We start from the raw sequence: 27,433 nt of genomic DNA on the forward strand, positions 1-27,433 counted from the left end.
AACCTGTGGCCAAATTGATATACATATATTAATTTTTTTTTAGGGAAAAGCCTGTATTCCAGTTAGGTTTTAAAAAAAGCCTGATTTTTTTTTTCTTTTCAACAAGACTTCTGATCATGCTGGTAAAAGTTGAGCAAGCATTACTGACTTTATTTGAAGCCTCAGCTGCTCAGGTAGACACCAAATATAGCTGAGCTCTTACACGAACAGCTCACAGGATTCTAGTATTGTTTAATTTGAATACAAACCCTAGTCTAGGGTTTCATACCACAACTAGATTTAACGTAAGTGAGATTCTGATCCAGAGCCAAGCTCCACATCTGACCCAGCTCCAAATATGTCAGAATCCCAAAATATATTTTAAGTATACCACATGACAGAGTCCCAGAACATCATGAAAAGTTATATGATAAATATATCCAAATAGGAATGCTTTCATAAATAAATGAGTTCTTGTGCCATTGAGTCCTTTTGCCACAGTGTTGAGGATGCAGGGCCAGGTCCTTGTCCGTTTGTGCAGAACAGGTTTGCATCGTGCTTATGGACTTGGAGTGCTCCAAAGCCACGTGTGAAGAGCACAACATCAACTGCAGAGATGAGGAAAAGAGCCGAACTTCTCAAACGCTACAACCAGACGGCCCAGCACCTAATGCCGCGGCTGCTGCGCAGGAGGGGTCCACGTTGATCCTCAGGCCAACTGCGAGGCACCCATCTGTCTGAGAGATGCGACGCCGTGGGCTCCAGCGCCTGGCTCTTCGGTGCTCTCGGCAGGTGGTTACCAAGCAACATTGCAGCTTCAGACCCGTGTCGTCCTCCCTGCCACTGGATGGATGCGTCAGTCACAGCTGCTGCTATCGGCAGAGAGAGAATATGATTTTGGGGGAGGGTGGGAGGAAGGTGGCTGTAAAGGAAGGAGATTTATATACCCCCCGCCCTCTAGATTGCTGCAGATCAGCGGGCTGGTACTTAGAGATAGTCTTCGAGGAAAATTCAGGGATCCAAATTCATTCATTTCACAGCAAATGAGATTACCGTAAAAGAGGAAAGATCCCAGATGCTTGCTCTCCTTGCAAAAGACCAAATGCTCTTGCATGATTTTTTAGAGTAGGTAATTGTAGCACCTGCCTTTGCTGAGTTGTGTAATGATGCAGCTCACCCTTACAGTGACCTTCAAAGAAAAAAAAAAAGAGGAAATAGCTCTTATGCAGAAATACCTATAACACATCTTGCAAGGAAAGACTCTGAAGAGCGCTTGCCTGCTGGCTATGCCGTATGTGAGGGGGTGGGGGCTGGGACCTCACCCTGGATTCTCACACCATTCCTCTTTTACAACCAAAGAAGGTGACTGGTTTCTGCTTTTTCTTAGCTGTTTTTCCTACGGCTGGGTTTGTAGCCTGAACAGTTAGGACAGGAATTTGGTGCAGCACTTCATCTCGCTCACTGCTATAGCACTGCAAGTATGCAGAAGAGAAGGAAGAGCGTCTGCCGAGGTGAAAGCTGGTGGAAGTGCAGTGCAGGGAGCTCTCGCTACGCCTGCTCAGGCGGTGTAGCCAGCATATATGCCCAGCCTGCTGATCCCTACCTCACGCTTCTACAGAAATGCCTAGTCCTGGCCAGCGGTGCCACCTTCTCCCCTTGAGCTATGAAGAAACATTTCTGCAGACCATGAGGGATGCGACACAAGGGCAAAGAGAGAGAGTGGGGAGGATGTGGTCTCCTCCCTAACATATCCATGTTGGACAAAGCGTAATTTAGCCCTTTGCTTCGTATCTAGTTGCCCTTAGCTGCAATGCAGCCAAAAGAAGCCTAGTCTTTATTTGCTTTTCAGATTTCTCTGTTATGTTATTCCTCAAAATATTCCTCTATTCCTCAAAAGAGCTTCCTAAAATAGGTGCACAAAGGGTGTCGGCATCTAGCAGCACTCACTTAATGGAGTTACCTTGCTCGCAGGCTGAATGAGCTTCAGAAGGACCCTTTTAAAACTCTATCCTGCAAAAACTGGTGCCATTTATTCCCATTAAAATTTATGTTTAAGCAAGCAAGGGAACTTGATGAGCTATGTCTAGTTTCCACCCAATTTCAAAACTGGAAAATTTTTCTGTTTGCAAAAAGCGACCTGAATTCAGCAAGCCCTATTCTTTCCATATTCTCAGCTGTGAGATCTGCTCACCGCCGGAAAGCGCTCAGCATCTCTCAGGGTGAGGACCTCAGGACCACATTCAGGGTCAGTAAGGGTGGCTGAGGCTGCGTCCAAGGGAGGCCTCACCTGATGAGCCGGAGCGGCAGCCGTGCCTGCGTGGCAATGCGGCTGCGTGGCGGGGCGAGGGACGCAGCACATTCTTCTCCCTGCCACAGGCATTCCCGCAGAGGCAGGGAGGCTCGGGGGCTGCCAGCTGCTCGGCCCTTTGCTGCTGGAAGAATGCAGCTGAATGTGAAAACTTGTCACCAGGCTGAAGCCCCGATACACCTGTCCCTCCTGTCAGTCTCCTGCCGCTAAGTCTCACAGGGACTTAAAAACTCCAGCCATAAAAGTGGGATTTAACTAGCCTTATTCTAGAATGCAATATGTAACACCCATGCTCCATATGTCCCACGATGGGAATGTCCATTTAAACCGTGCTATGTAAACAAGACAACAGCTGTGGAATGGCATGAGCCGTCCCGCAGTAATTCAGAGAAGAGTTAGGCAAAACTTTAGAGGAACATTCCTTTTTGTTAAATACCTATGCCCAGAGAAATGGGAAGAATGTGTGATGGGAATCGGCGTCACCTCCTTTTTTATTAAGTGGCGAAGCTGTGAGAAATCTGTTAGAAGGAGGAAAATGGCTCCTCCAGCAGTGAGAACAAGGGAAACTATTTCCCTTTTTCATGTTGTTAACAGTCTTGCGTCTAGCCTGGAAAGATAACACTTGGGGAAGCTCCCAGCGCTCACCTTTTATAGGTCGGCAGTGTGGGAGCCCTGGGGGAATGTACTCTGGTAAATGTATGGAAACGGCTGGCTGCAGCTGAATCAGTTGTTTCCTCCCTGGAGATAAATGTTTGTCTGTCTCTTTTTCCCCCATTTTCTTAAAATCTAAATTAGACTGCCATAATGCAGAGAAATTTCCTGATACGTGTAGTGAAAGGACGTATAACTAATGCAATAACAAGCACTGCTCTAAGCACGGCTTTTTCTGCTTGTTGGCTGAAGTGAGAGGAAAAAGATGGTGGTTTTCTGTTTGTTCCTTCAGTGGGCTTTTCTTCCACATGAAAACAAATATATTAATATCTGGTTAAGCAAAATGTTTAACTATAAATCAAACATCTTGGCTGTTTTTCCCCCCACACTTTCCTTTATTAAACTTGGATAAATTAAAACTAAGCATCTCCAAATTGCGGGTCAAGATGCTTGACCACTCTTAAAAAAGCAGCCTAGTGGATTGATTAATTTGATTTTAACCTGAAAATAATTAGTTCTACCAAACTCCCATTATTGGTTAATAAAACTTCTAGCATTTTCTTCTGTTCGAGGTACAATATACGCACTGACTTTTGTAACAGACACTAAGATTTAATATCCTCCTAGGCAAATATTGACCAAGACAAGAGGTCAATGTTAACCTGTCAAATCAATAAATCCAGGCATTCACATTGGCAGTAGTTAATCTGCTTATATAAAAAACCCAAAAGCCAAGATTATCAAAGAAGTTAAAGTTGCTGAAGCTCAGAGACATACTTATTTATCACAACCTTTACCAAACTAGTAACAAGTGTTTACTTGGAACATGGAAATTAAAAGTTAAGACGGTCATAAATCTTACCTGCTTTGACCTAACGAGAAGCTAGGAATCATCATCACACACACACTTCTCACGTGGATGTTTAAAAGCTGCATTTGACTCAGGCAGCTTGTCGCTTTAGTGCCTGAGTGCAGGTCTGCAGGGTCAAAAGTGAGAATTAGGTGCACTCTCTTCCAAATACCTGCTCTGCTCAACACCCTGGCTACACTCACTTGCATTGAGAAACTGGTAGCTCGGGGGGGGGGGGGGGAAACTTGGGTAAGGGAGGAGAAATTTTATTAGAGCAATTTCTTCAAAGCTCTGGGTAAGAAGCCAAAATCTGCATTTGCAAAGGTTTTCAGCAAGGAAATCAGTACAAGGTGTCCATCCTAAAGAGCTTTCCATCTGGGGTTATGGAGCAGTAAGACTTCCTATCAATGGTTCCAACTTCCCCTAAAATCCGTTATTTATGATGGCCTTGTGATAAAAGTTAGTATCCTGCCTGAGTTACAGGGAAGTGGGCATACACCTCATCAAGCTTTCAGAGTGGATTTTGAAAAGAATTTCCCACTTACTGGATTCGTAACACTGTGTTTGAAAGAGGTACAGTGCAGAAGCTGAGAGCGGAGGGGGAATGGACTTCTTTCTCCTCTGCAAAGCACATCCTTTAATAGAATATTTAAAATCTCTGGACCCTTTCTGTTTATTTCTAGAACTCAAACAACATCCTGGCTGTGGATGATCTGTGAGCTGGAAGTGCAAATCGCCATGCAAATGAGTACACCGAGGACCCTTATTAACAGAAAGGCAACAAAGACTCTTCAGGAAAAGAGAGGGGTAGCAGGCAAGGATAAAAGGTTCCCGTGGGTCAGCTGTGGGGTTAGCAGAGGGAATTCAAGGCTTGGAGCTGAACCATCAACAACCTCTCTCCATTCTCACAATGGGGCATTGTTCAAGGATCTCAGCGATGTCCTCTATTAATAATGGTGTATTCTCTTTGAGTAGCCTGCCCTAGAAACCGTATGGATTAGACATCAAGTCCCACATACTTCAGCAAGGGGGAAAGAGAGAAAGCATAGAAAAGCTAGGCTTGCTCTTGCATTCCTTCACTGTTGAGGGCAAAGGAATAACACAAAGCATGCAGGAAAATATTCTTAATAAGGTGTGTAATCTGGTCGTGAAAAGAGGAGGGAAAATACAACCGTAACACTACGAGTTTGATCCTAGCTTTCAACATTGGGATCACGGCTGTATTCTCTGCTCTTCATGTTAATGCAGCTAAAGTGGAAGAGGTTTGCAGAGCAGCATTTATTTCAGTTGTCAGCTGTAATCATGATCACCATCACTTGTACTGCGGCTGTGCCCCGTGTAACAGGATAGGGGGTCCCCCATTCTCCTAGACCTTGATGAAGTATAAAAGACATCAATCCTCTCCCAAACAGTTTACTATCCAACCAACAGGCAACAAGCCTGAGCAACGTAAAAGCAAGCAGCGAGGCAGAGGAGGTGCTAAAGGGAAGTTTATAGCATTTCTGGGTTACAATGGATAGCTTTATACCCAGACGAAGATGTCCAAACAATTTAGAAGTGTTGAGCTTATTGTAAAAGGAGTAATTACATGATAACAGCTCTGCTCAGGCACGGTTCCACATGGTCCCCTGAGCATGCTGCTCTCTGAGTATGGGGTAAGTCAGTGAGTTCATGCTTAGGTTGCATTACGACTTTGTTTTTCTCACACAACTCTAATCCAAGCCAGCTACAAAGAGCTGCAGAGGAGGCTGGGGAAGATGAAGTCGGTTGTGGAGGACAGAGGAGGATGGCCATAGAGGGAATACCAGCAGCAGACGGAAATATGGCAGTGGGTGTAGGCTGAGCTATCAGCCCTTGCATCCACGTTTTCCAGCAGCCAGACCTAGTGCTGAGAGCTCAGAGGCCATTGGTACCACATGTGAGAGCAGCTGCAGGAACTAAAGGTTTGCCTGGCTGGTAGTATGTAACGAATGACTCTCAAAGGCAAAAATGAAGATGCATCTGCGAGCATACTCAGAAATTAGGCACCTGAGGAAAAGCAAAATTACAAGCCACGCAAGCTAAGTAGGTGGATAGACGGTGGGCTTGTCTACAGGGGAAATTTAGTGCCGAGTAAGCTAAGGTGTGAATTTATACAGCCCTGGCTACTCTGCACTAGCTTCCTGTGTGGATAGCCTTAATCTGTACTAAGAATGCTTTTGTGAGCACAATGACACATTTACTACAGGAGTTAATGTGGAGCAGCTTATGTGCTGCAAATTCACACCCTGGCGAACGCCGTCCTGCCTGCCCCCGCTGATCACACAGGAGTGCATTTTCGGCAAGGGGCACTTCAAGCCAACTACCGTCAGGGAAAGCATTTCCAAATGCTGATGCCGTACTGGGGCAGGGCTGCCTGGGCAGAAGTCGTTAACAAGGATTAAACAGGGGTGCTTATGGAACAAATAGGTCTGGGCTCTTTGATAAGGTTGGGAGGGTATCCTCGAGGAACAGCTTTTTTTCTGAGGTGTCCCAGAAATATTTGATATTACTAAATAACGCTTTGAATACACGCATGTTGATATGCTTTATGTGTCCTATAGGCACGATTCCCTTTCACCAGATACAAAATTTTATTTACCTCTTTGTTGGAAATGGTGAAATTGAAATACAAGTGAAATGACGTACCTGAGATCACATCTGGAAAGGGACCCCTAAACCCCTGATACTTTTAGGGAGTCTGGCTGTCATAAACCACAATTTTTTGTCTCTGTGAAGGCAAGAAAGAGTGGAGACTTTGGCCCAGCTATGAATCTGGATCCAGATTTTGTAGCCGAGGCACTGCAGTATATGATGAACCTAGTAAAAACCGTGCTTGCTGGAATGCATCAAAAATAACACTTAAAAGAAAGAGGCTTTTAACAAATCCCAGTCACTTCTGAAAAAATGTTCGCTTTAATCCTACTGACATTGCTGAGACCCTTAATCCTGGAATTGTCTCGCTTACTTGAGTACACGTGGGGGGAGGACAATCTGGTTCTATAGAAACAAACATACTCTTTTTATAAGTGATAGGTTAAGCACGCAAAGTCTGTCATTACCATAATGACAAGAGCGATGCTCTATGAAGAATACTAATGCATCCATACTCATTCCATCACGGAGGACGTATCACTTTTATTATTGAAAGCTGCTGATGTGAATAACACAGAAAGGTTTCTCAACGTTTCCTGTTTTACTGAATAGTACGTCACATTGTCACATCACACTGTTATGTGATCTGGTAATGAAACACCATAATGCACTTGCGCATGGATACAGACTTAAGGATATGGAGAGTACATTAGCCCTCAATTATCTGGCCTGGGATGGCCTAAATCTCAACCTTCTGGATGCTTTCATGTCTTGCATAAATGCAAAAAGTAGCATTCAGAACTGACAACCAGCACTGGCTGCAGGAATGTAACAGCATCTTCTGTGAAGGCAGATGAAAAAAGTACGCTACTGTACATGGAACTATTGGTTACTTAACAGACATCCCACCTGCTCTTAACTCTGTCTGATTTTACCTTTAATGTTTTACAAACAAACAAGCTGCCATAAAGACTCAGCGATGTTGTGTTACGCTGCAGTTATATAAAGAAGCTGCAGTGTGCCGCTTTGTGGGGATGAAGCTGTTTTATAAGTGGACACTCCAATAGGAAACATCTGTCCCTTATTTATGGGCATGCTTTAAGCCACTGAAGTGCTGATTCTTTACTGTTTCCTCCCCCCGCTCTCTTAGTGGCCTGTTCTACAGTTTGCCAACTATTTACAGTCTATTCCAAATGTCCTTCTCTTATTTCCAGGCCTGAAATTAGCCATGATACTACTCGATATGCTGACATTTCTGATGCTTAGCATCTAAGGAGATGTCTGCTTCCCTTCCAGCTCAGAGAAGATGGGTACAGAGTGGGTGAATTCCTCAGAAAACTCCGAGGCAGACAGTTCACTCAGGCAGGGAATGGCTGTGTGTTACCATAACCCATCTGCAATGCTATCGTTACATGGTTGAATTGCAGTTTCCATTATAAGCCTCATTTTCCGGGGTTTGTAGCTCATCCGTAACTGGCCATTAAGGTTGTCAGCCCAGCAATGAATATTATTCTAAGACTTTGTTAGAAAATTGGCTTAGCTTGCTTTTTTTTTTTTTTTCCCTTTAAGAGCTGAAGTCTAAAAATAGATTTTAGATGTGGGCTGTGAAAATCTCGACAGATCACAATGCCCTCACCAAAATATCATGGGTACTTTGACACACACTTTCAGCAAGCAGAGCAGCACAGACTGAAACATGGAACTTGAATTAAGGTTAATTGAATATCTTTCTGCATCTCATGTGCCATGCTGCTCCATTCCTGGCCTTCCAACTCTTATTAGAGACACTGTCTATATTTAGCCTTCCCACACTAACCCCATTCGGTCTGCATGTTGGACCTGATCTCGCAGACTCCTCGTTTAGTTTAGTTTTGCTCAATTTCAAAAGCAGAAAAGAACACTGCTAAAAGCTCTGTACACCTCCAAGGAATGCAAAAGAAATTCCACGCTTAGATGGTGGTTCAGAGCATTATGATTATTTACAGTTGTGAGTTTCACCCTCCCTCTGCTATCTAACTATATTTGCTTGTCCATCTATCTCTCCACTGGGCGGAAGCGGAGACTCACTCTCATGGGAAGGATTGCAAGCAGGAGGTACTTTCTGTCCTAGTTACTGAGGCTGAAGGAAGAACGGTGCTCATTCTCTTGCGGAAGAACACCTTCAGCTTCCAGGATCCCTAATTCTTTGTGAAACTTGGGTAAAAGGAACGCAAGCCATATTTTTGGACGTCTTTTGTTTCTGCCCTAGCTCCAGGGCCCTGTCTTTTTCCTGCAGCTCTCAGACAACTTGTCTTCAGATGGACTTCTCAAAATGCTTAAGCCATCGCTGAACATCTGTAGTGTGGAAGGGTCAATTCATTCCTTCCTGAGCTTGCCTGAGCTCCTCTGTGGCCTCAGAATTTCTCTTTCAGATAATGTAGTTGTGGCAAGTTGTCTACCATGCTATTGAAAAAGACTTGCCATTCCTGTGTCGTGGTCTGACTGTGGGATTACAGACCCTTCAGAGCTAGGACCTGCTTTTGTTTTCCTTGCAAAATGCTGCGAACACTTTTGATGAAGTCTGGCAAATGGCAAATAGTGTGATAAATCAGTAGCCTTGTCAGTTGCCTTTGGAAACCAAAATTCAAGTGGAATTCCACTATACGATTGTGACCTGTTAAACTACAGTTCAAAGCTGATGAAGACAGCAGGGAATCTAGTGAAAACGTAAAGCTGCTGTAATGTTCTAATACAGCACTAACAGGGAGTTTGTACAATTACAATTGTTCTCTCCCCACCAGTTTACATTTTCCCAGTTTAGTAATATGGTACACAATTCCCAGCAGGTATAGCAATACCATCCAAAGAGTTTGCTGCCCCTCAAATCGCCTCTGTCCCTTTGTCAGAAGTTGCTGCCCCGATGGCAGAGACAGCATAGCAGGCAACATGTCAACTCCACTGATGCCACTGTGCACAACCCAATATATCAACTTAGAGCACCGCTGATTTTAGTTTATGTTAAAGTACTGAGCAGCGCACTGCTGCTGAGGAGCAGCGTAGATACCTCTCCCGCTCCATCACTTCTGCTACAGAAGCAGTACCCTTAAAAAAGGGGCAGGACAGCCATCCAGGGCAGCTAGGATTTAGCTGCCCCTGCCAAATCTGACAGGGATCACGAAACAGAGCCCTCAATTTCACCTATGTTATTCACTCACGCTGTATTAACTCATTCCTATCAGCTTTTACTGCTTTGGCTAACATACGTGGATATCATATTGCCTATTGCTTAGCCAAGCTTGCTTCAGATCGCAACTGGAGGGAATTCAGAGAGAAGCAACACAATGAGTTTGCCACTAACGCGTCCAGCAATGACATACCCAGGAACTGGGCACAATTAGTCCAGGATCCTGCAGACAGAAGTACTGCTGCCTTCCCGCTCCACACGTGAAGGAAAATACATTTCCTTAAGTAAACTCAAATGCACAGTAGAAAACTGAAGCTTTCCCCCTAGTCTCCCTTTTGCTTGTTCAGTTTCTGAACTCTTAAGTTTTATTTCTTTTTGGAATGCCACTGCTAATGTAAAGGAAATTAAATATCAACATTTCTTTCAGCGCTTTTTAATCATATGCTTTGTGGCTAGAAGTTATGCTGTTAGTAAATGCACGTTAAACCTTGAGAAGATTACAGTGCAGCCCTGGGATTTCAAGAAACTTCAGGGAAATAACCAGTCATTGTCCCACTATTGTGTGACAGCTACCTACAGTGTTAGGAAACAGAAAATTAATACTGATGAATGCATTTCTGTGGGTTACTTTCCATGCAAGAATGAGCTAACAAATTGAAACCTGAATTAATTTTGATAGGAATTAAATTTATTCCATTCAAGTTCATATCTAAAGATGGTAAAAGTCATCTCTAGAAAGAAATGAAGCAAAACACAGTATTTCTAAACCCACCTCTTTCCTAGCTTCACAAAACAAACACAGGCCTGCCCTAAGTGAGCCCAGCTCCCTGAAAATAAGAAATAGGTAACTCCTTCTAACAGGTCTACAATTTCAATGTATTTTGCTCTTACTTAAATTTAAAATTGTGCAGAGAGGAACCCTTCTTCAAGGGGGAATTGTGGTCCTAGAGGTAACATGAACAGAAATGCCCGGAAGAGAACAACTAATTATACCAGAAAATGAAGTAATAACCTACTAATAATGTGCCCGTGAACCCAGCAGTGACCAGTACTCTGAATACTTCTGCTCCCCATTTTATTCAGGAGCCTTTTGGTATTTTCAGTCTTTGGAGCAAGGCTCTCCAATAAGCTGTAGCCAACTATGAATTTAAAATACTGCCTCAGCCCAATGGGACTGCTGTCTTGACATGAGCTTGTGCCTTGATAGTTCACCCTGCTGCTTGCGCTGCTCTTCGTCATGAGCCAATCCAGCTTCCTCTTATTCTCTCATAACCTCTGGAATGATGAGTTTGCGTTCTGCTCGAACACCAGCTAACAAAGTGTAAGATCACCACCGACTTACCAAGCCAGCAAAAACCATCGCACAGCAGAATGCCTTCCCTTCCTCTTACACTGCTGTCTTATGGCCGTATGCACCTGAGTCACATTAGCGGAAATGTTTTATACTGGGATATGCACTCCTGCAAAGATTGGTGTCTGTTTTCTGCATGTGAAGCAGCAAGAGTGGTGGGAACCTGCAATGTGCAGCACAATAACTGAACCGAAATAAACGGTGATAAAAATGGGCTTGCTACTTATACCTAAGGTGTAAATCAGTAGAAAAACAAAGATGCAAATGGTGAAGTAAATTCAGATTTGATCCATTGTGGATGCAAAAGACATCAACGTGTATTCTTACTTAATATGAGGCTAGAAGAAAGGTAAAAAGCAACTAACAAAAAAGTAGTACATGGGTCTGGAAGACTAATTTATTTGAAGGCAGTATCTTACGTGATTTTCCTGTTAAACAGCTATCCTTACGGCACAAAGTTATTATTTTTTCACATGCATTACTGTAAAAATATTTAGTGCAAATAACACTACTTTCCCACATACATCTACTTTTCAAGCATTTTGCACCTGAGGTGCAATTTTTATCGGTACTGAAACTAATTCCTCACATCCTACTAGTGAATTTTTTTCTGGCTGTGAGTGGTTATGTCAGCACTAGAGCCTCATGGAGTATAATGTATGAAAATGCACCATACCAGTGCTAAACTCCATTATCACGGGACTTATTATAGGTTTCTTTGTATACCTGCTTGTTCTCATTAGTTATGACTTCAGTGTCAGCACCAAATGCCAGTTGTCTGACTCTCAACCTTTCCATCACAGGATCCCTTTAATATAGACTTCCCATCCGGCAATAAAGGAAAGGCCGCGTAGTCCCCCCCAGCAGTTAATACTAATGCCTTTGCATGATACTCAACAAAAAGCAAATAGTCTGCCGCTGTTTTAAACCTGGTGGAAGGCAGAGTTTACATTTGTGTTTCAGGATATAATCTACAAAAACTAGCACCATTTAACAAAATGGTAAAACTCTTCATAGCCCCTGGGAAACTACTATTGGTACATTCCTAATGCTGACCCACAAGAAGAGTCCCAAAAACAGAGGATCTCAACGCCAGCTGGTTAGTTTTACTGAGGTTTGGTTCCTGGAAAAGTAGCACACGTCACCTCCACAGCTGGGGACCGAGGCAGTGAACTGCAGCTGCCCCCCTGGGAAACCTGTAGGATATGGCAATAAATACAGATTTCCCACATGTCAGTCTGAGACCTCGGTGAGGTCTGGGCAAACCGTGCTTAAAATCCTCACCCATGCCAGAGTGCCCCATTTGAATACCCCTGCTCTAAAGCGTCAGAAACATCTGTACTAAAAGCCATCCTGCGGGTCTGCTGGGTGAATTCAGTGCTCCTCTCTCTTCCGTAAAAGAAGGTGAGCAGCTCCCAGCTGTAACACAGAAGTCTAAATATCCTCTAAAAGCATATTTTTCTTTCCACTGCAACTGAGACACGCTGCCTTCCCACTTCTCTGTGCAGGGCCAAAATATATGTTATTGATTCATTATGAATAGCTTTGCCTAGCAGAGCTTTGCCTATTCTGCAGGATAAAGAATCCAAGAAATAAGGCTCAAAGATGGTGGAAGATACTTACTTTAAAGAAAAAGGTTATAAACAAGCTGTATGCTATCTGTAACACCTTATTTCCTCATTTGCAGTTGAATCCTTCCTCATGAGAAAATTGAGAGGGGACTTTGCTACTACATTTGTGCTGAAGCCACAATAAATCCAACAGGATATTCCACTCGAGGGAGAGATCCAGGGGGGAATGGTATAAATTGCCAGCAAAAGCAGAACTATTTCAGGGTGGTCTACTTAAAACTAACTTCTCTGCTTGTTGATTATATTGTTGACAGTTGGCCAAGATTTTTTTCAGAAGTACCTAAAGTTAGCTTAAAAGGTCATACTTGGGAAGGCAAATAAATGGCCCAAATTACATACATTCCGTGCTCCAGCAGCTCAATCACCAGTTTAATTATGAAGGAACCATGTTACTTACTCACGTCCCGAAACGTCTTGAAAATTTTGATCTTTGATTTTCAACCGACTGCAATGCAGTCTCTGTCTAATCAACAGTTCTTAATCTACTCCGCCAAGAAAAGAAGTAAAACTCTGTACACGTGGGACTGTAAAAGGCATAAAAATGAGGAACGAGACGAAGCCAGTTTCTCCAGAATGGCCAATCCAAGAGCAAGCTGCCAACATTCCCACTTTTTAGATGCTGGCCTGCCAAGATAGGAGAGTCTCTTTGAACCCTTCCTAAAAAACCCTAGCGTGGAGGATGTTAGCTTCACTCTGTGGTATCGTGTTGTTGAGGGACCTCGCCAGGAAGCAAGTGCATGGAATTAGATAGCGAAGGAGAGACCGAGAGATCTGAAACACAAGCAGTGGGATCACAGTGGGGTAGCACTAAAGAAGCTGGCGCAGACCCAGGGAGCTGTTTGCAGTAATAGAGGAGAGAATTACTACAAACCTTCATCCTCATTCCACGAGAGCAGTTGGTAGTTGTTAACTACATGCAGACTATAAAAGGCGAATGAGAACCGTCCACCTTCAGCCAGAAGAAGAATGAATAAAATGCATTAGGTCTCCTACATATGAAGAATCAAAAACCTATACAAATAAACTATTTCTGCAACAAGGCACGGTGCCAGCAGCAACAGTCTGAACCACTAGTCTGCTCTGACAGCAATGAGAAATGGCAGCTACTCAGAAGACATCACCTTAAAATAAGAACAGCAAAAAGCGCCCCAAATCTGCATGTGGAGCTCACTGTCTGGCTTTTTTAGGAACAGAAATACTTTGGCCATAGATAGATTAGTTTCTGGGTTTGGCTTTTGAGTAATTGAAGGAATCAGGCAGTGATTTAAGAGGAGTAGATCACCCAAAGCCCATACACGGCTTGGCTGTCTTAGCAGAACTTACTGCTCTTATCTCATCTCGTTTGGTTTTAAAAAGACTAATTGTCAACACAGCAGGGTACATGCAGAAAACCAAAAGGTCCAATTCCGCAGTTCTTCTGTTTGCATAAGCCTGCAGTAACTCACTTGGGTGAGTGGTCAGTAGAAAACTGATAGGAGACAGGGATGTGACCCCTGTCTGGAGAGTCTCAAGGCAATTAAAGGATAGAGAAGCAAGGCTTCCGTTAATGTTAAAAACATTCGTAAGACTAGATTCCCCTTTTTCCTGTGAAAATGTCTTTAGATACATCTGTGTAATAAAAATTGAGAAGAAGCCCCCTATAAATTCATACACACCTTGTGGTGGGATGCAGTTACAGTAAGCAGTGGAGAACAGCAGAGCCAGGAAGAATGGATTTGACCAGAACCTCCGGTTAACTGTTCTAATTCCTTCCTTCCTCTTACATTTTTCTTCATTCCTTCAATCAGACCATGTATTTTTCTTCTGCAAATTAATCACTAGGGAAAGATGCACTTTTTAGAAAGATTAAAGTAGTGCTGGCGTTCTCCTACCAGACAAAGGAAAAGTGTCCAAATTCAGCTCCAAGCAACTCCCAATTGCTCTGATGAGCACCGAAAACACCATCATTTGCACATTAAAGGGGTTTCCATTTCCCCAGTGCTAGCTTTTAAATTAATTTCACACAAAAAGCTTCATATAATAGCAAGTCTGTTTGCAAGAAGAGCAGCGTTGGCATCAACCACTGCCTTTAGTTTCTTTCTTGCCCCCTGTGACTGCAGACTGGCTAATCAAGATTCTTGCCCAGCTGAGTATGTCTCCCATTTTGATACTCCTAGGAGCACTGTTAATCCTCCTTCCAAAGAAGGACACATATTTAAGATTAACTTTTATAAGAATTCACTGTGAAATGCTCACAAGCAGCCAAGGGACTTTTCAGGCTTGACACTTGCAGATTAAATATCTTACGACTTCCTTGGTGAGACTGTTCTGAATGTTGTCCTGTCATTTACAGATCATGTCTGAACATTTCATCATAACCTCTCACGTGCAAAGCTCCCGCCACTTCCTCCTTCAAATCCCTCCTTAAATGCATTTCCTTTGAAAGGTTTCCAATGTTCCTCTGCTCACCAGTAACATCTGCACCCACTTTATGGTAAAGTAATATCAGTGACTTGTGCCTAAAGTAGACTTTGTGCTGCCTGTAGCAGGGCCCAGTTTTCCATCTGTTTACAAAGCGTATATGTATCTTAAGATCATCCTCTTCCTTCCCCCCAAAAAGTAACCAGAAACTGATCTAACCCAGGATCAAGTTTTGATGGCAGACCCTCCGGCTGGGTCCTGCCAGTGAAACGGCTGAAGAAAACAGCACAATCTTCCAACTGGTTTCTTAGAGAAAGACAAAAGGGTAATATTTCTATTGTGCAGAGGAATGTTTGGAAGCCTCACGAGTATACTTCTCACACAAGGAATATTTGCAAGCCTTACAGAACAGAAATAGCAAAAATTAAACTATTTCTCCTTATGCTCCCTGTTCTTTTCCTGGAAGCTTAGGGCTTATCAGCATAGTCTTTCTGATCAGGAACAAGTTTTTCAGCTTACCCAATTAAATTAAAAAAGCTACTCTATCCTTTCAGAGTATATTTATCTCCCTTGTCTTCACCCCGCAAAGCCCCACAGAATTACAGTTGGCTTATCATCGAGGCTGACCTGGAATTGTGCCGTAACACCTGATTACGGCTGACCCACGCAAAAATATCAAATATATCACGCAGCGCGTGTGTCCCATTCACCACATCGATTTCCATCTGCCTTGGGAGCTCAGACCCCCACTCCCCACATCCCACTCCTGCCTCTGGCGCTGCTGGTTTTGCCGTGGACTGATGCTTTGCTTCCCACTGCTGCAGCCGCCAGACGGTGGCTGCCATGCCGGCCCTCAGCAGCAGCAACAAGTGGCAGCAGCAGCGATGGAAGCTGCGTGGAGGCATTGGCTGAGGAGCATGTTCTCCCTAAAATGGCACCTTAAAGAATACACATTTGCTTTAGGTACACAACATAGTATATGCATAAGGGGGAGGCCATAAATGCACAGAGCGCTGAGTCTGACTGGGAATCTAACTACTTATTTATACACTATTCTGGACTTTTAATTCTGTACATTTAGATACCCAAATAAATGGCCTCTTTTTCTGCAAGGCTGAGAATGCATTTACTAAATATGGAAATAGGGTATCTAAAAATAAGCACACAAATATGAAGACGTTAGCCTTATTCTATAAAATGGGGGCAAGGGAACTGCAGCAATTTATATGTCCAAAATACTTCTAAAAAGTGTCCCTTCTCCCACCCACCCCTCAAAGAACCCTGAGCAAAACAAATCAAAACAAAAAAGCCTTCACAAAGATTCCCAGAGTTGAGCGAACATGTCAAGAAAGGCACAGAGAAAAGATCGCTAGTGATAAGTGGGCTCCCTGGGGATGAATAGCTATTTATGTTGCCAAAGGACAATACAAATTTGACACTGTTTTACTAATTTTTACATTCTTCGTTTTATGACAGCAATCATAATAAGCCAGCAGAAGACAATACTATCTAACGGCAAATGAACAATGAGAGCTCTCACGGCATCCCCAGCCACTGCGGAGGGCGATAAAGCTACACAGCAGCTGGACTTCGCTACAGCGACAAGCAACTATAAACACATAAATGGAGTTGTCAATTAATCTTCATATTTTTGGAAGCCCTTCAACACAGCTACAGCAAAAGCTTTTCCAACACCTTCGTTTCGAACTGGAATCACCATTAAACCTATCAGATTTCTGGCCAGACATAGAAAATCCCCTTACTTGAAATCCCAGGTGTATTTCTAATTTCTCTGTTTAATTACATCCCTGAATTTTAATTTCATTTCATCCTGGAAGTTTTTTTCAATATATGTTTAAGTCATATTATCGAGCGGGCGAAACCCTTCCACATATAGAAACACAGATCTTTTTGTTACCCAAATCCCAGCAGTCAATATTCTAGATTAGAGAAGTAAATTCCTGGGTGAGTAATTTATATCAAACTAAAAGGCAATGCCTTGCTTCAAGTGATGAAGTGGCCTTCCCAAATTACTGCAAACTGTGAGTTACTGTTTCACTCAGCACAACAGTGTTGTACATATTTCTGTCTCGAATTTCCCCTCTAAATGCCTACACACACACACACAAAAAAAAAAACCAACAAACCGTGCCATGGCTCAGCCTGGTTTGAAGTATTTCTTCCTTGCTTTTTGCCCTTTCCCAGCACGCAGCGTATTCCGCGTACAGCAGCATCTCCTAGCGGCCGCACCGCCCCTGCTCAGTGGGAAAGGCAGCGAAGGGGGGAATTTTTGTTTCCCACCGTTTCACTCCATTTCCGTGGGCTTGTGCAACAAAGGGAATCAGCTAGGATCAGGCATCGCTACCAATGCTGCCCAGCTGTATTTACCTTTGTGGAAGTGAGAGCTGCCCCCCGAGTTACAGAAGGATCTGGCAATGTGTGGGGCATAATTCTTCCCACCGGTTGCTGAGAGGCAGGGTGAGCTTTGCCCAACAGCCCTGTCCATGGGTCCTTTGTGGAAAGAGCTTCTCCAAGGCTCGAATCAGATTTCAGCTCTACCTTTGTGCTAATTTATACCAGTCTAACACTACTGAATTCATTGCTTTTATCAGTTTAAATGAAAAAGGTGTTTACTTACTTTCTAAGCATAGTAAGAATAAGCATAAAAGAATAATAATGAAGAATTTACTCTCTGCTTTATCTGGAAAAAGAAAAGTGCTTGCATGAAGTTCTAGAAGTACTGTGGATAGTTTCCAGATAGGCAACAATTTACAAAGAATTGGGGGAATACTTCAGTACTTTCTGTAGCAAGGTTAGAGAGATGCATAGGATTTCAGTACGCTGAATGCAGCAGAGAGATTACAGACGCTGTCAACATTTCGGCTGTAATCTGTAGCTAGCAGGCTGGAGGCGGGTTCATCAGTGTGTGCAGAACCAAGTACAGTGTCTTCAACACTCACAGGACAGGCGTAATCGTCTGAGCTGCTGGTCACCCACTGCATTCCCTTTGGCCATTGCCACTGCTGGGCACAGCACAAAAAGCCCACATTCGAGAGATGGTTGCTATTCAGGGCAGTTTAAGCACCCGCTTAGCTCCCTCTGAAGGCAAGACTAAATGTCAGGCACATGTTTCGGGACTTTCCCAAATCAAGTCAAGTCCATTATTTGGAAGGGAACTTGCCTACTGAATTCATTCCTAATCCTGGTCATTATATCCATGCTTGCGTTAGCCCAATCCGCAACTGCTTGGAGCTTCAGTATTGTTTTCTCTGAAGCCTGCTGAAGAACGTTAAAACAGACCAAGTATTCAATCTCCATCGGTAAAAACAGAAGCAAAGAAGTAACATCTAACTTGTGCGGGAGTGTGCGCTCACAGTTTCCTGTCCTCTGCACAGATAAATCAGAGCACTTCTTTTTTTTGTTTCATATGGGTTCTGGTCTCTGCTCCCCTATTTCTCTGGCAAGGGAAACATCATACAGCAGTAACAAAACCAGCATTATTTATTTATTGAGCACTCTCTGTGTGATTGACATTTACAATACCCAGAGGGAGACACAGGCCCTGTCTCAAGGGTCTTGCAGCCTGGAAAAACAACACAGTTTAGACTCATTGGCCAGGCAATCAGAGACAAATATGTGAACCTCAAACAATTCGCCATTTACATTTAAATGCTGCTTTTTTTGCTGGATTAAGATAGAAAGGCTTAGCAGATGAACAATATTTGGGGGGGAAATGTAAATTGTTTCCACTGCAAAGTAGAAGAGGCAGAGAAAATGGTATTTTCATTTCACCCGGAAAGACCACATACACTTGAAGAACCAGGGGATCAAACCTTCAAGAGGACTGGATGCTGGTGCTCCTTAATAGGTAGAATTCAAAAAAATCCTGAAAACAACTGTGTATCTCTTCAGTTTGAAGTAAGAATTAGAAATGTGTTAAGCACTGATGTGATCTTGAAGCCCAGGACCCGCAGCACTCTCCTCTTCATCCTCTCTACCTCTCTCCCTGCCAAAACTCTTCTATTAAACTGTATTTTATTCTCCCAGGTAGGAAAATCCCATCTAAATCTAAACTGATTCTCTTCTTTTTCCTCAAAGCCCAAAGAAGGTGCTGCAGCATAAAGGGAGAGGGATTATCTCCGGGAGTTTTATGAAGTGGGAGGAAGCTGCTGCAGAGGTTGTAGAGCAATCAGTTTTCTCTAAACTATTGTGCAACCAGTCAAACTAGGCAAGTAGAAGTCGCTATATACTACTAGTAACCAGCATCACCAACAATGTTGCTTCAATTCAAATATTATTTCAAATATGGGACATCCTACTGATTCTCCTGTTATTTGATTGCCAGTAATGCTGCCATATTGTACACTGCTTCTGACATGCGATACGCTAATGGAAATAAAAAAAGAACTCAGTAAATTCTGCATTATTTTTTAAAATTCTGAAAACAAATGACCAAGTTTAAAAAATTAATGTTTTTTTTTTAAATAGTATTATTCCCTGCCATTTGTTGAAAATCAGTGCTTTTTCTAACTGAAATCCTTAAGAATGAATCACCTCAGCCCATTAAATGTGAATCCTGGGGATAGATGCACGTCCAAAGCTAGCAGAACACTTCTTGGTTACGGCTCCTGCAGCTGGGAAATGTGAATGCCTGCGGCTATTCTCAGGGGGCAATTTAGTTATGGTCCCCCCTGTACTTGACCAGCTCTCTTCATGAATTCGTTTGCATGGGCAATAGCAACATAAAATTTTTGAGCACAGGCTTCTCAGCAGCTCACAGGTCTCCAAGGAGATGAGAAAAGGGGTTTCTCGTTTCTCTGCTTTCTCCACGCCACGAGTACATAAAGGTTTTGGTCCTGTGGCACAACCCTGGTGTATAAAAAGCAAACACTGCACAACAAGAGCAACAGAAGTCGTCACAGCTATAGGAAGTTAACAGCGTGAAATTTTGAACAGGAAGGCTAAGTTTAACCCCAATTGCCCTGTTCCAGTCTAGCCTAGAGCCAGAAAGAAAATAGCTGGAAAGAAAAAACACTGTTGCATGATGGCATTCGCTGCTTCCTGAACAGCTCCAGACTCTCACAGTTTCAGACACCTCAGATCACATCGGGTTAATTTACCTCCTCGAAACGTAATCTCCACTCTAAGGAAGAAGCAAACCGGGGGAACGGGGCCTGTCCAGTTGATTTTTCTGGCTGTATTTTGCCCTTGGAAACTACACAGGAACACACTCAGGCATATACTTAACTTCCTTAATCTAGATGGCATTTAAACACATGATTAATTTTGGGCATATGTTTTAGAAGCAGAAGACTTGTTTAAATCATAGAATGGTTTAGGTTGGAATTAAAGATCGTCTAGTTCCAACCCCCCTGCCATGGGCAGGGACACCTCCCGCTAGACCAGGCTGCTCAAAGCCCTGAGGAATAAAAGGAATACAAGAAAATGGCTGGTTTGATCTTCTGGCCAAAAAGAAAATAAATAAACAGATCTTTTGGGTCAGCCTGATATGAAAACAAAAGGCTTTTTGACATCAAGGAGAAAAAGAAGGGTGATGGGAGCTGAACCCAGCATGAATCATTTAGTTGCATTTCAGGGGCTTCCAGTCCTTTCATCACCTTTCCTTATTTTGTATTCTGCAGCGGTGAAAAGTGCTAAAGAAAGTACTTTTGAAACTGAAAATATTCAATCACATTTCCAAACAGTGTCAGGCCAGAGCTGCTTTCTTTGCAGATAGTAAATAATTTGTCAGTAAATGTTCATCTACTTCTAGAACTGACCCCAACCTGGGATCTCAGTAATGACGAAAGCAATTAGGTAGAGGTCAAAGGAGGAGAGAAACCAGAGATGCCTCTCACTATAGGCTAAGAAGCAGCCCCAAGTCATAGCAAGCATCTACAGAAAAATAGTTCGCCTCATAAAATAATGCCACAGATTGTGCTACTCGTTCTTTTGTAAATAAAATGCTTCCCCTTTGTCCTTGCAGGTGTAATCTGCATCTGCACTATTTCCAGTACAATGTGAAACCACACAGCACAAGCTGCTCTTAAAAGATAAGATGGCAGAGACCTATTTTCACTTCTTTTTAAAGCAAACGCATCACACCAAAAGTAAGTTGATTTTTGAGTATGAATACCCACATTCTGTGTTAGAAAAATATTTAGATGTAGGCACTTTATTAATGAAAGGAAGTCATTGAATTTTATTGTGATTTTTATAATTTTATGTTGTGGGATAGTAAATGTTGCAGTCTTAGGAAAAGAGGCGCTACACAGAGGTGCTCACGCCACTGCTTCCTGTTTAGGTGAATTTGAAATTATAGTGCTGCCGCTTATTTCAACAGATGTCTGCGGTGTAAAAATAAAAGGTAAATTTCACCCACTGTGAGGAATGAAATTGAATTAGGAGGCAACTGCCGGGAACAAGCTACAGATAGGTAAAAAGCCACAGTTAAAAAAGCTCAAAGTAAGATTGGGACTGCTAAGGCTGTCAGAAAAACTGTAAGCACAAAAGGATTTTTTAGATGGGCGGTTTTCATGCCTGAAAAGATTTTCAATAAACATGTCTTTCTCCATGAAAGCTGCTTGAACTTGGAAGTTAAACTGAGCATTGCTGTTTAATTCTTTTAATGCATATATTGTTATATGAATCAATCTGTAAGGTTTTTATTAATTAGATTTATTTATTCTTCTGTACAGTGAAAAGCATGCTCCGGGTTCCCTCAGCTGAAAACAATGCACTGCTACTCATGAAAAAATCTGACCTTAAATAAGTAGTACTTGATGAGGTACTCCGACTATATGGCTGTAAAGGGAAAATATGTCACTTTATATGATGCCTTGAGTAATGTTTTTCCTACCAGCATGGAGCTTCATGGGCCTCCTCCAGAGTTAGTCACACTGAAGAGGACAAGGCAGTTGGTGCAGAATCTGGCCCTGGTCAGCCAGAGTCCACAATATTTAACTGGCATGACAAGCTTCCCAAATATTGCCAAAACATCTTGTGAGAGGAATTTTTCAATTAGTTTCAGAGGGCAGCAGTCTCTTCAGATAAGGACAGAGGCAATTTCAGCTTCTTATGTTGTTTCAAATGTACACAGAAAACCAGAGTTACTACAGTGTTACTGCAAAGTCCTTGAGGTTTACAGCCTTAAGCTGCTAATCCACAGCATGGTACTTTTAAGTTTTAATTGTGCTTCAATGGATTAATTATCTTCTGTTTTAGTTTTAGATGGTTTGATCTACAGTCCACATGAGCCTATCTCATTGCCATCGTTCACATGAGAAATCCTTTGAAGCCAAGGGTATTACCATGTGACCGAGCTCCTCAGGACCCATGGTGTACACAAATAGCGGAGCCTGCACGGTCATATAATGTGGGGGAGGAGCTGTGTCTTTCGGTTTGGGTCTCTGGGTTTCTTACCGCCCATATGAAGATACAGTGGGGACCAGCGATGTAGACATCCAGAAAAATTGAGAAACTATTTTTGGACACAACTTCCCATGTTTGCAGCACGTTTGTCTTTTAGAAGTAACAGCAAGCTTTGCTTTGAGGGCACATCTGGAGCCACAGGAGGAAGAAGGGAGCTCCAGTGGTTCAGATGAGTCATTGTTCCATCTTAATGGAAAACCTATAAAATATCAAACTGCCAGAGAGTAATAGATCTTTCAGGGGTTTATTAGTTTTACAGGTCTTATAAAAATTACTGGGAAAACATAAAACTTTAAGAGCTGAAAACTGAAAAGGTTTCACGAGCTTAAGCTCAGCCTGTTTGGATCACGGCATGGCTACGGTTCTACAGCTGGGATGTGGCAGACCAGCTGCAAGAATTCCCCAGACTCTCTTGCTTCTGTTTAGCTGTCCTCCAAGGTCACACGAAAGCTTGTGGCTAGAGTTTCCCTTTGAACACAATTTCATGAAAATATTTAGAGGTCTGGATATAGATGAGGTTCTTTCTGAGTCATAACTTGCCTGCTGATTTCTAAGTACTAATGCTGCTGAAGTTTGCAGCTGATGAAACCACCCAGGAGTATTACAAGTCTAGGGACAGATATCTGTGTTTATCTACACTGCATACTCAAGAGGCCTACCAGGCATAATTGCCAATCAGGAATATCAATTTAAGTAAGAATTTATGTCATATTTTCAGATTTGAAGAGGTATCACAGAAATTATAGACTAGACTGTGAGCAGGGACAAGACACATCCTTAGGGGTTACAGAATGGAACAACTACTCTGACTTTCAGTCTCAGACACAAAGACCATAATGATGAGCTACATCCAGCAACTATCAGCTGTAGCAGTTTGCAGAGCTCATCGCCTTGGTCCAGAGAAGAGCTAAATCATTCTCTAACATCACTTACAGCCATCCTAGGATGATGACAATTAGACTGTTGTTGATGTTGATGCCAAGGTAGCCAAAGGTGGCTGGATCACCATTAGGTTGGTAGTGGTGGTGACAGTCCCCTTTATCCTATAATCTGCATAGGGACTGGTAAAGATAATGTCCGTATAGAATGTGCACACATAAGGTTAGAGCTGGTGAAACCACAGTGAGGCAGATTGTGCTGCTTTTTCAGCTTTTTTCATTACAGGTATAAATATCCCAGAAAAAAAAAAAAAAAAGGAAAGGGAAAGAAAAACCAACCCACAAAAATTAAGCACAGTTCAGTCTTATGTACCCAACCTGAACACATGCCAAGTGCTTCAGGCAGACAAACAGAAGCCCTGCTCATCGCTGAGACAAAGAACTCCTCTGGAGTTACCTGGATAACAAAGAAAATAAAATACATGGAAAGTAAACCTGTACACGTGTAAGAGAGCTGAGCTGCATCACAACTGATTTCTCTTTCTCTGGTAAGTTTTAGATCTTTGAAGGTTTTTATTTAAAGTGGAGCAAAACTACCCTGGGGCCTCTTCTACTAATTAGCCAGCTACAAATGAAGTATAGCACAGATCTCACCCAGCGGATGCAGGGATTTATCCTTCAGTCAGATGCAGAGGTCACCCAAGCAGAGACAAACTTTATAGTAACATCAAAAGTCTTGATTTGTCTTTCTCATTCTGGAAAGCAACTACAGGCAACGTACCTAAATACCATGATTTTAACACAATCTGGGACTTCTGATTGTGAAAACGTGAAGCTTTATTACTTTGCCCTGAAGTGGCCCACTTCCTGTAAGAAAAGCAGGAGAATAATTAGAAATTTATTAGTGAGCTAGGGTGACCCACAGCTATATTTTGTTGATGGGGATTATAAAAGCACCTAATTTTGACATTCTCCTTCTGAAATGTATGGCAAAGTGGAAGAGACTTGGCTTAGTTATGTTAAAGCTCAAACTTATTTCTAACTCAGTTTATAATGATTTTGTTCCCAGATGTTCCTCATTGCAAAAACAACTTTTGCTCTCTAGGTTTGGACATTTAATGCCCCTTTTATCATCAGATTACAGGTAATGAGATACACTTCCATGTTTTGCTCCCCCAAACCCAAATGACAGAGGGACCATTTTGTGTCATTGCAAAACTTCCTGCACCAAAGGTCAAAATAAATCTATTAATAATTAAGCCTCACCGACTGGCCAAAGAATTTGTTACTCCTGTAAGCTTGTTACTAGACTAAGAGGAAGCAATGACCTAGGTAAGACAGCTCATGTGTTGTTTGTTGCATGGCAGCATAAACAGCAGATATTAACACTCATTTCTTGCCAGTGCATTCAGATTCATTATAAATGAGGAAAAGAAAATTAATGGGTTTGAATTTACAGTGGATTTCCATTAGGGGCTTCTGTTCTAGCTGCCAACACATCTGGATTTCCTAGGAATTAATGGGTTTAACCACAGTGCAATTGTTTGTAGAAAATAATTAATTAAGCCACGTAAAAGGTTTTGTAAAAGCATTGAAAACAATGGGAAAATTCCCAGTTGCCTCTTCTTGCTTTTAGCACAATGATATACATCCCCTTGTGCTTGATCATAAATTGATGTGTAATTTTCACAGATTGTGATATAGGACACATTTATGGTCTCACAGAACAAGGAGTTAGAGAAACAAGACTTTGGAAGGGAAATTCTTTGTCAAAACACAGATTCAGTCTTTTGCATCATGAGACAAAATATAGTTGTAGTACAAGAAAGAAGGTACACACCTTCTAAAATGGCACTGAGAATGAAAAGACAAACCAACTGGTTGTCCACATTCTGAATTATTTTGCTGTCATGAATCCATTTCACACAAGTACTTTGTGTGGGATGGAGGATGGGTTGCAAAGAGGGAACAACAGCTTTAACAGTGGGTTTTGTTAACCCTACCACAACAATATAGCCCTGGGAGGGACTTCAAGAGGTCACTTGCACCAAAGCTGGATGGCAATCTGACTCTCGACATGTTTGTGTAACCCCTGTTAAGGGTCCTTCAATTATGGCAACATCACACCAGTCCCATGTCACCTAGTCCTTTAGTATCTTAAGGTAATCTTTTTTTCTTAATAGCTCACCTGCACTTTGCTGCATTTTGTGTCCATTATTTCTTGCCCTAGCTTATTAGGACATGGAGAAGAAAATATTTCTTTCAGATATGGATCTACAGTCTACCAAAGGACGCATGGAGGCCTGTGCAAGACACCTCTACATAGTTTTATAGGGTGTGAAGGCTGAGAAACTTTAAAAAACAGTCAGTTCCTCCAATATTTAAAGATGTCCTGCATGCTTCATAATAACAGTAACAGTCAGAGCTGGACCATATGCTTAGCATACAGGCAAAGTAATTAAAAAAGTATTAAAGTATTTAAAGACATGCATAATAACCAGTAGGAAAAACAGCAGGGAAGCAACTTGTCAAATATATGTAACAAGTAAAGGTGAATAATTTTTGTGGGCTTGGTCTTGACAATACGATCACCAGTCTATGTTTTTGTGTTTCGGCTTCTGTACATAATTAATAAAAGAACCTGAGCAATTAATTCAGTCTTGAATAGCGTATGAGTGAATGACAGATGGTAGATAGGTTGCAGAGAGAGATACAAAACCAGTCAAAATTAATATGATTTAGTGCGTGATTGGCTATGGAAAGTGCTTGACTGAATGGAGATCCTTTGCCAATAGTAGCCAAGGGAGGCTCAGCAACATTCTCCTTTCTGTTTAGAGAATATATAGTATATATTCTGTACAAAGACAGAAAAGCCTTGCCTTTTCTCGCTTCACTCTTCCTTGTCAAGGCCTTTCTGTCTATGTAGATAGTCCATACACATTATATAGAGATGTTATGGTTTAAGAAACTCACAGCAATTCATTGTTATTTAGACAATTATTCTATCACCCGATGACTGCTTCCCACAGGGGAAAGGGAACTGGGGAAAAACAAGGAAACACAAAGGTTGAACTATAAATAGATTTAATAGGATAAGACTAAAAAATTAACATTGATAATACTAAAGAACCAGTATTGATCCAGATACTGATGTAAAATATACAAAGATGATACTCAGCCAATTCTATCAGCAGGAAGCTGTGCACTCCCAGCAGTGGACAGCAAATGTCGGACACTGCGAGCGCTACGACTTTTGGAGGAAGGGAAGGGCTCAGGGGCCCGGCACTGGGGCAAAGAGTTCTCAGGATCACAGCCATCAAGGGAGAGAGAGCACTATGCAGCAAAGTTTCAAATTTATATTGAATGTGACATTCACAACATTAAATAATCCTGTTGGCCAGCCTGGGTCCAGTGCCCAGGCCTCGCTTCTCCTCATCCCTGCACCTGGTGAGCTCGAGAACACTGAGACCTTGAAAACCATATAGCCTAGCTGGCTATAAAGTAAATATTTTCACAAATTCAGACACTAGAGTCTCCTAAAAGTGCACTTTCCCCAAACATTAGGAGATAAATTAGTCCTGCGTCGCTCAACCCAGGAGAAGAGAGAATACACAGTGTGCACTACTCATACAGAAAGAAAAGCCTTGCCTCAGCTCACCCTACCTCATGGAGGCTCTTCTGTGTGTATATAGAACAGTCAAAGAGGGAAAATGCCACTTCCTCACCTCGCCTCACCTTGTGAGGCCTTTTCCCCCCCACGCAGAGCGCACGCGTTACCTCTACGTGTTCCAGGGTGCACACATTCCTAAGATATGGGTAGCATATATTCGCTATACAGACAGAAAAGCCTCAACAAGGCAAAACGATGGGAGGTGTATGTATAGTATACGTACATGCCCGTGCTCTGAAGCAGGGACGGAGAAGTCTCACGCTCCCCGCGGCCTGGCCGCCCGCACCCACAGGGTTACAGACGGGGCATACGGACCCCGCCATTTGGCAGGCCGGGCCCCGCCGCGCCGCTTCCCCCTGCCGTACAGGCCGTTCCCCGCACGGATCGGGTCAGGTCAGGCGCTCCCCCAGGCTCCGCGGGGCTCAGCCGGGCCGCGGCTGCCGCCCCGGGCGGGAAGGGCGGCCCGGGCAGTCCGCGGCAGGCGGGGCGCCCGTCCTCCCTCCCGCCG

General features: G+C 42.7%; 1 long non-coding RNA gene across 3 annotated transcripts; it reads right to left on the minus strand.

The window, feature by feature from the left end:
- Nucleotides 1–27,397, minus strand: LOC128910673 (uncharacterized). Of its 3 annotated transcripts, none has more exons than XR_008466822.1 (6): nucleotides 27,149–27,397; nucleotides 24,037–24,122; nucleotides 23,634–23,712; nucleotides 3,801–3,915; nucleotides 1,033–1,168; nucleotides 1–848 (listed from the first exon to the last, which is right to left on the minus strand). It is a non-coding gene; the product is annotated as an uncharacterized LOC128910673 (long non-coding RNA). The 3 variants fall into 3 exon arrangements; XR_008466820.1 differs by having other exon boundaries at nucleotides 1–851; XR_008466821.1 differs by lacking the exon at nucleotides 1,033–1,168 and having other exon boundaries at nucleotides 1–851.
- Between the last annotated feature and the right edge of the window lie 36 nt (nucleotides 27,398–27,433).

Source organism: Rissa tridactyla, chromosome 5 (assembly GCF_028500815.1).
Source record: "Rissa tridactyla isolate bRisTri1 chromosome 5, bRisTri1.patW.cur.20221130, whole genome shotgun sequence".
Taxonomy (NCBI): domain Eukaryota; kingdom Metazoa; phylum Chordata; class Aves; order Charadriiformes; family Laridae; genus Rissa; species Rissa tridactyla.